This window comes from Cryptomeria japonica, chromosome 10 (genome assembly GCF_030272615.1).
Source record: "Cryptomeria japonica chromosome 10, Sugi_1.0, whole genome shotgun sequence".
Lineage (NCBI taxonomy): Eukaryota > Viridiplantae > Streptophyta > Pinopsida > Cupressales > Cupressaceae > Cryptomeria > Cryptomeria japonica.
Window position 1 is genome coordinate 636,167,382 of NC_081414.1, and position 12,070 is coordinate 636,179,451.

Below are 12,070 nucleotides of genomic sequence, written 5' to 3' on the forward strand. Positions count from 1 at the left end.
GTGTGGATTTTTCTGTTAAAAAGAATGACAAATTTGAAGTAGTTTTCCCAGATTTGCAAGTGGTAAATGAACCATTGACAAGTGATGATACATTTTCATGTTTGCAAGAGGCTGATAGGAATTGTGATCAGCAAGATGAAGTGCAGTCATTCTATTTGAAAATGTTCCTTTCTAGTTTACAAGCCAAGGTTGTAGATGAATGTTTTCCTCTTGTGCAAACTAGTGATCAGCATGTGCCTGATGTTCCTATCTTTCAAAGGGAGTTGGGTTACTTTTCTTTTCAGCTGAAAAATAATTCTAAAGAATATGATAGTTATGTGTCATTTGATGATCAACATTTCGAAGTGGGGTTTGGTTTTCAAAGATTGAATGATTATGAACATGCTGATTATCTTTTATGTGATGAGCTGATGAGAAGAGACAGTGTTTATGATCAGGCAGATGTAAATGAAAATTCTAGCTTACCCTTGATTCATGGAAATGAAAATCATGTGTTTGATAGAGGTAAGCATTGATTTCAGTTTTGATGGCCTAGGGCCATTTTGTAAATAATTTCTATTGTATAGTTGCTTTGCTTCAGTTGTGTGGTTTTCAATAAGGAGCCCCTATTTTTTGAGAAGAAGAGAAGTGTCCTATTTTTTTGGGTGGTCTGCTCTACCATAATTCTGAATTCTTGTGTTGATCTTGCAATCAACCATCCCCAGTCAGAGCCACTATTGGGACTCATAAAATTTTGTCAATCTCAGAGGCCCATTTTAAAATTCTACTCTGCACTTTCAAATGGCACTTGATGAATCAACCTGAATCGCATAGTTTGAAGGGATGAAAAAATGAAGCCAACAATCCTCCCCTGCATGAGTTAAAAGGTAGACAATAAAAACTGCCAAGCAAATATGATTGTCAGGTGTAAAACTAAATCTCTTCGGCCCTTGCTGGCATTCTCCCCTGTGTGCAGTGAAGAGGGTTTTTATAGGCTAGAGAAACTTCCAAGTAAATGTTGCCAGGCATAAACATTTATCCCACATTGGTTGTGGGAAGGATATTTTTTGTATTTAAATACAAAGCCACACATATTAAGTGTCAAAAGATTGAGGGCTTTTGGCAAGAGGTGGCTCGTGGCCTAGTGGACCTCGTATGCATGCGCATCTCAAGGCATTCAAAATTTTTGGACAGGCTGGCGACAAAGAAGGCCCAAGGTAAAAAGGTGGGTCTGGCTCAAGGTGAGGTGGTGGACAAGTGGCGCCCAAGTAAATATTACGGGACTATCAATGATTGTCGTTGTACCATAGTTGTGAACTGCCCAAAATGTTCACCCTCATGACATGGTGACCAAATGGTAGGACCCGACACGAGAGTAGCTAACGTGAGTTAAAGGCTAAGTAGGTTGGAGATGTTCAGACAATGATCCAACAGTGGTTGCTAGGTCACAATGGGAAACTTCTCTTTAGAGTATCCATCGCGACTAGGTGACAAGGTGGGCCTAGGTCCAGTAGAAGGTCTGGACTAAAGTGACATGGCAGTTAAGGTGGCACCCAGTTGGATCCAAAGGTGAACCAGAGGTTGACACATGGTGGGCTCAACCGAAGGGGTGAGCGGCAGAAACCAATTTGAGACCTCACAACTTAAACCCAATCTCTGGCTCGCTAGCATAAAATGCTAACACCCAAAAAATTAGAGACCTCGCGAGCAAGTAGATCCAAAGAAGATCCAATAGTGGTTGCTAGGTAGCGATGGGAAACTACTTGTTAGAATATCCATCGTGACCCAACAACAAAGAAGAGCTTCATTCTGGTGGTAAGTCCAGTTGTGCTAAGGTGGCAAGACAGGGACTCCGGAGCCAATCAGGGGGTGCCACATGGCGGAGCGCAGAAGGAGGATCAAGGAAAAAGTCAGTTAAATGATATAGTTTCAGACTATAGTGTAGAAAATTCATAAATTTAAATGATTGGTTGTGCCTGGCTAGATCCAAGAGGTTAAGGGTTGAGGGGTTATTTTTACCTAAATATACAAGTATTAAATATCGTTGGAAATCTCTCAAAATCAAGAGTCCATTTTTGCCGTCAGTTGTAGGACATGTCAAATATCTTGAGGCCAGTTTCCTCGAGATTTCAAAAACTTTTTAAGCTTTTCAGAAAGAGAGGATTTTTTGCAGGCCAAGTGTGTGAGCCATAAATGCAGAAGATTTGACAGTTGCCATTGTCAGAGATGAAATAAAAAATTCTTCTCTCTTCCATCTTATTCGGAGGTCTTCTCATTTTGTAGGCATTCCAAAAAATTTTGTGAGTAGAGCTCCATATTCTGTGTTTCCAGCTCTGAGTTTTTCTTCTAGAGTTTGTATAGTATAATGTCTTCTTTCAAGTATTGGAGTATATCTTCTTGTTTTAGGTGTTTCTTGTTGCAGGTTTATATGTATGTAAGGAATGCATAAATTCACACAAGATTGTCTCTAGATATATATTTCTTTGTGACAAATTAAATTCTCAAGGAGGCTGGAATTTGTCATCTCAAGGAGATTGTTGTGATTGTTTGCAGACATTCTTCAAGGAAGAATTTAAATTCTGTAATCAATCATAAATAATGGAATATATTTTCAAGATCTGATGATTTTGTGAATGAGCTAAGTAATGCATTTATGCAAGGCATTAATGCAGGAATATTTCAATATAAAGATGGACTTGTAGTAGAGGTTCTCATTTACAGTTTGATGTATGAGTCCACGCCCTTGGATAAGGCACTAGTCTGGCAGATTCTGGGGATTCTCAGAGATTAAAAAAATCAAATATCCATTTACTTTTATGTTTGTAGTTTTAGTTTGTTCCACCTATCTCATGCTTCAACTTAGTTGAGAAGTCATTGTACATCTAGCCCATCTATAGTTTTAGGTTTTGCAGAGCCTGAAGAGTAGAAGGATTCAAATCCTTGTTATGTGATCCATGTCCTCAAGTTCTTCATTTTATGAAGTTGGCTATTTCATAGATAGATTGCAGGTGAACTTGGTTTGCTCTTTTTTGAGAACAACAGATTTATTAATAAGTAGATGAAAGTGAGAATTTAATCAAATTGCTAATGAATTCAATTAAATTGGGAAGGGGAATTAATTAAATAATTTCTTATTTACTTAATTATTTTCAAGCATTTATAGGTGTATACATTCTCCCCCTCTTTGGAGCGAGGTGTGATGACACATTGATTCAAAGAATAATCTCATTTTTTTATGATGGTGATGTGATATTGGTTTGATAGGATGCCCCAGACATTGATTGATAAATTGTCGTACGGTGATTCCACCTCGAGAGATCAATTGAGATAATTGACCTTTGGAGTGTTTGGATCGTTGCAAAATTGATTTCTTGATTAGAAATGATTTGACTTCTGCAACGTTGATTGATGAAAGTGCGAGTTCTTTGATCACTATGATTGGTTTCTAGATGTGATGATTGATAAAGCTTGATTAAATTGATAAGATTGATTAGATTGATAAGATCGAGATTTAGTCTGGTTTCAAGAATGACACCTCCTATATAAGACAAAGATGATTAAAGCATCTGGTTTTAGGAATGATATATCCTATATAAGACTTGATTAGAACATCTAGTTCCAAGAAAGATGCATCCTGTACAAGATATGATAGAATAGATCAGATGAGATTGATTGATAGAATTGATAAGATTGATTTGATAATGAGTTGATAGTTTGTTGATAGCATGTTGCAAGAAGATTCAAATATGTTGATGTGGGTTCATTTGAGGGCGGTATCATAAGATTTGCATTGGGTCAACAATATATGGAGAGAGATGAGTCATTGTTCTTATTATGTATACACCTATGATGATATATTGATGATTCCTACGATAGATTTGGTCTTGGATAAGATGATCTTTTGTGATCCTATGTAAGAATGAATGCAAGCTAAATGCAAATGAAATGCAATGTTGTGATTAGACTAGTCACTGGGTTATTGCATTGTGTCATTATTGAGCTTTTTAAAACGTGGGAAGTGAGTTCAAACATCGATGTTATAATTGAACCATGATGACCTGAGCACTACTTACCTGGATTTTGATATTGCAAGTTAGCAAAAGAATCAAAGTATAATTGAACCAAGATGACCTAAGTGTTGCTTGTGTAAAACAGGTAGTATTAACCATGTTTCTATATGCAAATAAAAAATATCTTCAATGATACTCTTATGATCATGTCTAGAGTCAAATTTGCAAATATTAATGATTAATTTACAAGAAGCCGACAAGAAAAATATCATGTTCCTTCCTTGTTCCTCTAGTCAAAGACATCCTGGAGTCACTCATAAATCATGATAGCTCAAATCAAGATAGATAAGTTGAAACATAATGTTAAAATCATTAGTCAAAAGATATCATCCATTGATGTGTGTGATGTGCTTAGACTGACATGTGATAGTTTGATGGTTGATAATTTGATTTTGTGTTCAACCCTGCATGTGTCTCAGTTCTCGCTTGACAAGAGTTGTCTAAATGTGTTTCTACCTGTTTGGTTAAGCTCAAAATGATAGAAAATTTGGCCCCCAGCTAGGTTTAGGATTTTGCCCCTAGTCTAGAAACAAACTTTATTATGATATATACAATGATCCAAACCAAGGTGAGAAATCACTCATGATACCTGCGTATGTACAAAGGTTTTATTATGGATATGAACAACGTTGAAATGAATGCAAGTGGAAGAATGCATGAACCAATAGATGGAAGAGCTAGTTGATAGATAGCACTTGTTTGCCAGGTTTTCACCATATGTTTTTATTGTACTTTTTCTCATAGTTGATTTTTTTTGTTTTTCACTGTTTTCACTGTTTTTGTATTTTTTGTTTTTTTTTTCACTTTTTTGGATTTTTTGCTTTTGCACTTGTTTTTGGATTTTTCTTCTTTTTCACTGTTTTTGGATTTTCTATTTTTCACTGTTTTGGGATTTTTCTTCTTTTTTCTTTTTTGGATTTTCTGGTTTTGCACTTTTTTTTGGATTTTTCTACTTTTCCACTGTTTTTGGATTTTTTTTTCTTTTTTCACTATTTTGGGATTTTTCTGCTTTTTCAGACATAAAACTTCTTCAGATGCATGTTATTGATGGGTTCCTCAAGGTGATCCCCATTTGGTGTTAATAGTTGATATGCTCCTAACCCAAATAGTGTTGTGATCACAAATGGACCTAACCAGTTTGGTTCAAACTTCCCTTTCTTTTCTCAATTTGACCGATTTCACGGATTTTCCATTAGTACTAGTTCTCCAACATGAAAGGCTCATGGTTTGACCTTGCGATTATAACTTCAGCATATTCTTTGCTGATATACCTTTAAATGATCAATGGCATTTTGTGTTCATTCATGGATCGATTGTAACTCTTGCAATCTAGATACTCGTTGTTCTTCATCTGGGATAAGGCCTTTTAATGATACTTGTAGAGAAGGTATCTCTACTTCTATTAGCAGTATTGCTTCTAATCCATACACAAGAGAGAAAGGTGTAGCTCCTATTAGTGTGTGGATACTAGTATGGTAGGCCCATAGAGCAGGGTTCAATTGAATATGTGAATCTCTACTAGCATCATTCACTATCTTTTTGAGGATTTTCATAATAGTTTTGTTTGATGCTTCTGCTTGCCAATTCCCTTGTGGATATTAGGGTGTGGAAAATATTTGTTGGATCTTGAATTTCTCACATAGCTCTTGTACATCCCGGTTCTTGAACGGTCGCCCATTATCAATGATAATGGTCATGGGTATGTCATAGAGACATATGATGTAGTTCAAGATAAATGCAGTAAATTTTTTTCCTGTAATATTTTTGAGAGGTACTGCCTCAATCCATTTTGTAAAATATTTTGTAGCTACAAGGATGAATTTCTAACCATTGGATGAAGGAGGATTTATCTTGCCTACTATATCAATACCCCATTGGAAGAAAGGTTGTTACCAAAGCATGAAGTTCTTATGCTGCTGCATGAATTAAATTTCCATAGATTTGACATTGTTTGCATGTTTTAGCTATTTGAAAAGAATCTCGTTCCATAGTTGGCCAATAATAGCCCAAGCATATGAGTTTATTTGAAAGGGTAAGACCACTTGAATGAGTGCCACAAATTTTGTTATGGACTTCATTTAAGGCCTTCTCAGATTGTTCTTTCTTGAGACATCTTAAAAGAGTACCGTCCAAACCTCGTTTAAAAAGGGTATCTGTGACAAGAGTATAATGGGAGGATTGGCAAATAAAATTTCTATTTTGGTTGTTTGATAAGTTGGGAGGGAGGGTGTTATCTTTCAAGTATGTATATATTTGGCCATAGCGGGAGGAATCATTCCCAACAAGGTGATAGATAGTTTTGGAATCAGGATAATTATGAGTAGGGTAAAACAACTCTTCCACAAGGAATTCATAATTCTCTTTATTTTCTTGTATCTAAAGTAGAGAAGCAAGTGTTGCCATGGCGTCTGCTACTTTGTTGCCATTCCTCAGAATCTTCTCAAAAGTTATTTCTACAAAATACTTCTTGAAAGAATCTACCATCTTCTTATAAGGCATTAGATTTTTATCCTTTGTTTGATAATCGTCATTGATCTAATTGATGACGAGCTGAGAGTCTCCAAAGACCTGTAGTTGTGTAATGTTCCACTCTATGGCCATCTTTATTCTTGTGACCAAAGCTTCATAATCTACTTTATTATTGGTGCATGCAAAGCTTAATTTTTACACCGTTGGGATTGAATTACCTTGTGGTGTGATGAATAGAATTATTGCTCCTGATCCATATTGTGTTCCATTATTGATACCTTCTCCTAGACTGATATTCGGGTGAGGTATTATAAGATCTGGATCTAACCCTGGAATGTCTATATATGATCAGGTAAAATTGATTTCCCATCTTTTCAAGCGTTCCAGATATTGTTTCCCTTCATGTGTTGATAGAGAGATTGTTGGATGTAGATCAATTGTGCCAATAGTAACTACCTATGTTGGTTCTATCAAGATAGATGCCCTCTCTTGATAGTATTCAAGTAAGGTGTCAAATCTCCCATCTTCCGGCACCTCGAGGAGATTTTCACTGTTAGATACGTCATTTCTTTTCACTTTTTCTCGGTCTAATGTTGCCAATAAATGGTTTTCAGTAGTAGACCTGATATTGTTTTCTTTATTTTCACTTTTGCGACTAGGAAATTTGGCACCCACTTGATTGGAAGATGCACTGGCGAAATCCCTGGTGAAAGTAGTTGTGGGTTCGATTGCATTAAGATATAAGGATATGGCATGGTCATTAGGAAAGGTATCAATTTCAGTATTGTTTTCATTTTCCTAGTCAATAAGCTCATTATGGATTAGAGATAAGGGGTCCTCAGGTTGAGATGCTTCAAAGGTATTAAGGGTCATGATAGAGATGTCAAATTTTTTGATATGTGTTTCAATGTCTAGAATGATACTCTCATCAGAATGACCTCTTGCAAGTAGCTCTTGATCATCTTCTATTAAGTCCAAGTCAAACGAATGTGATCCTATTTCAAGTGGGCTAGTTCCTAAAGTTTTTCCTACATACGCATGAACTATATGGACATCTACATCTTCTTCCCTTTCAATTGCAAGCTTCTCATGTCTGTTATTGTGTTCATCTTTTTGTTGCTTGGAATATGTGTCCTCTTGTAGAGTAACTTGTCCATACCCTAAGCCTAAATTGTCTATGGCCTACTAAGTATGAGGTTGTATAGGTTTTGAGATACATTCTTTTCTTTTTCCTATAGGAACCGTTCCAATGTATTCCATTTTTTGAAGAATGTTAAATCCTTTTCCATATTTTTCTATAGGTATTCTGACATTATTGATGTTTTGTTCGACTTCTTCATCCTTGTATAGCCATTGTAGCACATCTTTATCTTTTGTTTCCTCTGATAAGGTCCCAACACTAACAAATACTCCATCAAATATTGGAATATGTTTCACAACTGGTTGTTGTTGAGATTTTGATGGTTTTCCATAGGATTTAGGAGAAATTGGTAACTACAATAATGAATATTTTCTATTACCTCGATCTCTTAGCTGCATTTGTTTTTCCATACTTGACAAAATTGAGGCAAATGATTTTTCTTTGGATTGCGTGCTTGAAGATGATGTCTCTCTGTTATGTGGAACAATAACCTCTCAAACCATTTTCAAATTACTACATCACTGTAATGGATTTGAGTCTGTTGAGATCATGATTTCTTGCCCATTGTATGGAAACTTCATGCACTGATGATACGTTGATGGAGTATCTTGTATGTCATGTATCCATGGTCTTCCGAAGAGTATGTTGTATGATAAATCTAGGTCTAGGACTTGGCATGTTGTGTCTTTTAGCAAAGGTCCCACTGTGATGGGTAATATCATAATTACTTTAGAGGAACACTCTTCTTCATCATATTCTTTGAATGTGATCTATTTACGGGGATCAACTGCATCTTCAAAATAGCCTAGAGCATAAAAAAGACTCAATGAGAAAATATTTAAGCTAGCTCCCCCATCTATTAGGACACATTTAATGAGCATTCTATGAATGAGGACTTTGATTTGCAAGGGAGAATTATGAGGATGTTGCAAGGAATCAATGCTTAGATATGAAGGAGATGGGCTTTGAATAGGATCCTCTGAAATAGGTTTGATGGTCATTATGGATATCCCTTGGGGAATTTCATCCTTGGGTGTATTGTTTGGTGAGGATGCTATGGAAGGTTCTTGCAAGTTTTTAAGAGGTGTAGGAATAGATGCCTTTGGAGAGTCAATTTGCTTATGGGGGGATGAGCCATTGCTAGACATAGGTGCACGATTTTGATCTTCCTCAGCAAAATCCTTTAGGGATCTCTTTAAGAGTTGCATTAAAGAGCCACCTTTCTTTGGAGATGCATTTGAATCCTTGTGAGGTTTTGACATAGTTGGCTTTTGATTTTCAACTTGTTTGATTTCTTTGATGTGTTGACCTGTTATGTCTTCTTCTTGTACTTTTCTTTGGTATTCCATGTTTCTATGATCTTCAGCTATTTTGAATGTTTCTATATGGGAATACACGTGTGTTGAATACTGTGCAAGGATCCAATTGTCTAGAAGGTGTTTTGATAAGTGACCAACTGTCAATGTAGGTATGATAGAGTGATATGACATGAAAAGATAATTCAAGTATTTATAGATTTGTAAGTTTTTTTGATATTAGTTTGGAGTGCAATGATGATGATTTTGATAAAACCAAGTCCAATAGGAATGATATATCCTATGATATGGGACAAGGTTATCATGATCAAACATTGAAGTTTTGTTATAGAGGATGATAGATCCTGATGAGAAACTATGTTTTGAGTGATCAGTTTATCAAAAGAGGTGTGATGTTGCACTTTGAGATGTTAGATCTTAAACTTGTTGGAGATGAATACTTGAGAACCTTAGTTTGTCTCGCTTTGAATCTGTTTTAACAAAAGATAACTTGACTGATTGACCCGAGAAGATGACCTAGTCTCTATGTTTGACTGTCTGAGAAATGGCTTGTTTTTGTTTTCTGATTTTGGTGCAGTTTACCAAAAATGCTAACAAAATGACCAAAAATGCTGCCAAACATATCGAGAATGCTTCTATACTAACCAGAAACACTGCTATATGGACTAGAAACACTAACAAACTGACCAGAAACATTGACAAACTAACCGAAAACACTACTATCCTGACCAGAAACACTGCTAAATTAACCAAAAATGCTGACAAACTAACTAGAAATGCTGACAAACTTACCAAAAATGCTTCTACAATAACCAGAAACACTTTTATATTAAGCAGAAATGCTGACAAACTAACCAAGAATACTCTCAAACTGACTAGGAACGCTAAGGAACAGACCAAAAATGTTATTTTGTAGTGCAGTGACTCTAAAGTTCAACATAGTGATGTTTAGACTCAGCTAATTGGGTGCTTGAACCTAGGAGATTGTTGTTTTGACCTAATTTTTTAATTTTCAGACTCAGATAACTGATATTTATACCTAGCAAGTGCAAACTAGGAGATCTCATGTTGAAACTTGAGCAATTTGACATTCAACCCAAAAGAGATGTTGTTTAGACAAGGAGAGTTGACATTTAGACCAGGAGAGTTGATGTTTAGACCAAGAGAGATGATGTTTAGACCAGAAAAGATGACGTTTAGACCAATAGAGCTAACATTTTGACCAAGAGTGCTCACATTTAGACAAAGAACTCTATTCTTTAAACTAAGAGAGTTATTGTTTTGACCATGAAAGTTGTTGTTTAGACCAAGAGAGTTATTGTTTAGACCAAAAACTTTGTTGTTTAAACTAAGAGAGTTTTTCTTTAGACTAGAAGACCTCATGTTTAGACTAGAAGAGTTGTTTTTTAGACCAAGAGAGTTGTTTAAACCAAGAGAGTTGTTGTTTAGACAAGAAGCTCTGCTATTTAGACCAAGAACTTTTAAGTTTAAACTAGTGATGTTAGAACTTAGACAATGGTTATTTTGACCCTAAGAGTTAATGTGCAGAATGAGAAAATTGATGTTTATACCTAGCAAGCTCAACCTTGGAGAGTTAATATTGAAATGTGATAAAGGAAACATTCATACAAGGAGAGCTAACATTTGGACTGTGAGAGCTACTATTTAGACCAGGAGAGCTACCATTTGGACTAAAAGAGCGAATATTTGGACTGAAAGAGTGACTGTTTAGACTGAAAGAGAAATTGTTTGGACCATGAGAGCTACTGTTTGGACCAAAAGAGCTATTGTTTGGACAGTGAGAGATATTGTTTGGACCATGAGAGCGATTGGTTGGACTATGAGAGCTACTGTTTGGACTATGAGAGTGACTATTTGGACTGTGAGAGCGACTGTTTGGACCATGAGAGTGATTGTTTGGACTACGAGAGCTATTATTTGGACCACGAGAGCTACTATGTGAACTGTGATAGTGACTTTTTGGACCATGACAACGACTGTTTGGACCAAAAGAGCTAATCTACAGTGATACTTGCAAATTTGATAATTTGAAGTTTGAGTTTGCATTATTTGTTGTATTTCAATGGATGATCTCTTGACCTAACTTACAAACATAGAATTCAGATTGTATTTGTATACACCTAAAAATGGTCTGAAGATAACTAATTAAATAAGCAATTATTTAATTAATCCCCCTTCCTAATTTAATTGAATTCATTAGGAAATTTGATTAAATTCTCCCTTTCATCTACTTATTGATAAATCTAAGGATTTATTTAATAGATTCATTTCAATGGTCCCCTTTGATTAATTAGTTCAAATTAATTAATCCTCCCCTCACTTTAATCAATTCTTCTAATCCTCTAATTAATTAAAACAAATCAATTTATGAGTTGTTGAGAATTAATTAGTATTTTCCTATTATTTGAATTTTTAAATTCAAATTACCCACATGCCTCCTAACCATCCCTCTAACCTAACTCATTCCCCCTAACCTTGGGTTTGCCTAACCCTATCCTATCTTGCATATTCTAACCTCCTTATCCTAACCTCATATGGTGTGGATATTTTTTTCTTGAGAGACATGGAACTTTGGCTACATGTATCCTCCCTTGGACACTTTCTCTTTTATGAGCAAATCTCCTTGACACTTATCATCACAGAGATGACAAGTGTCTCTTCCTCCAACCTCTTCTTCCACCTCCTCCAATTTCACCCTTGATATCTTTAGACTCAATCTTGACCATTGATTCCTGCCACCTCACCCCTAGCCTTGGAAATCCTATAAATATCCCTCATTTTGGAGCAATAAGGATCCCATCTTATTTCATCTTATGCATTGTTACTATAGGCATATCCATTCTAGAATATCATTTGAGCATTATTATTATAGGCAAATGCATCTTAGATTTAGTTTAATTTGATCATTTTCTAGCATAATTGTTGAATCATGTAGCTTAATCAATCTCTTTTCTAGCTTAATTGCATCATCATCATAGCTTAATCATGCATATCATTATCTTAATTAGTCTCTTGGATCAATCTATCATGATCAATCTCATGTTTGCATATCATTATCATTTCAAATCCTCCAT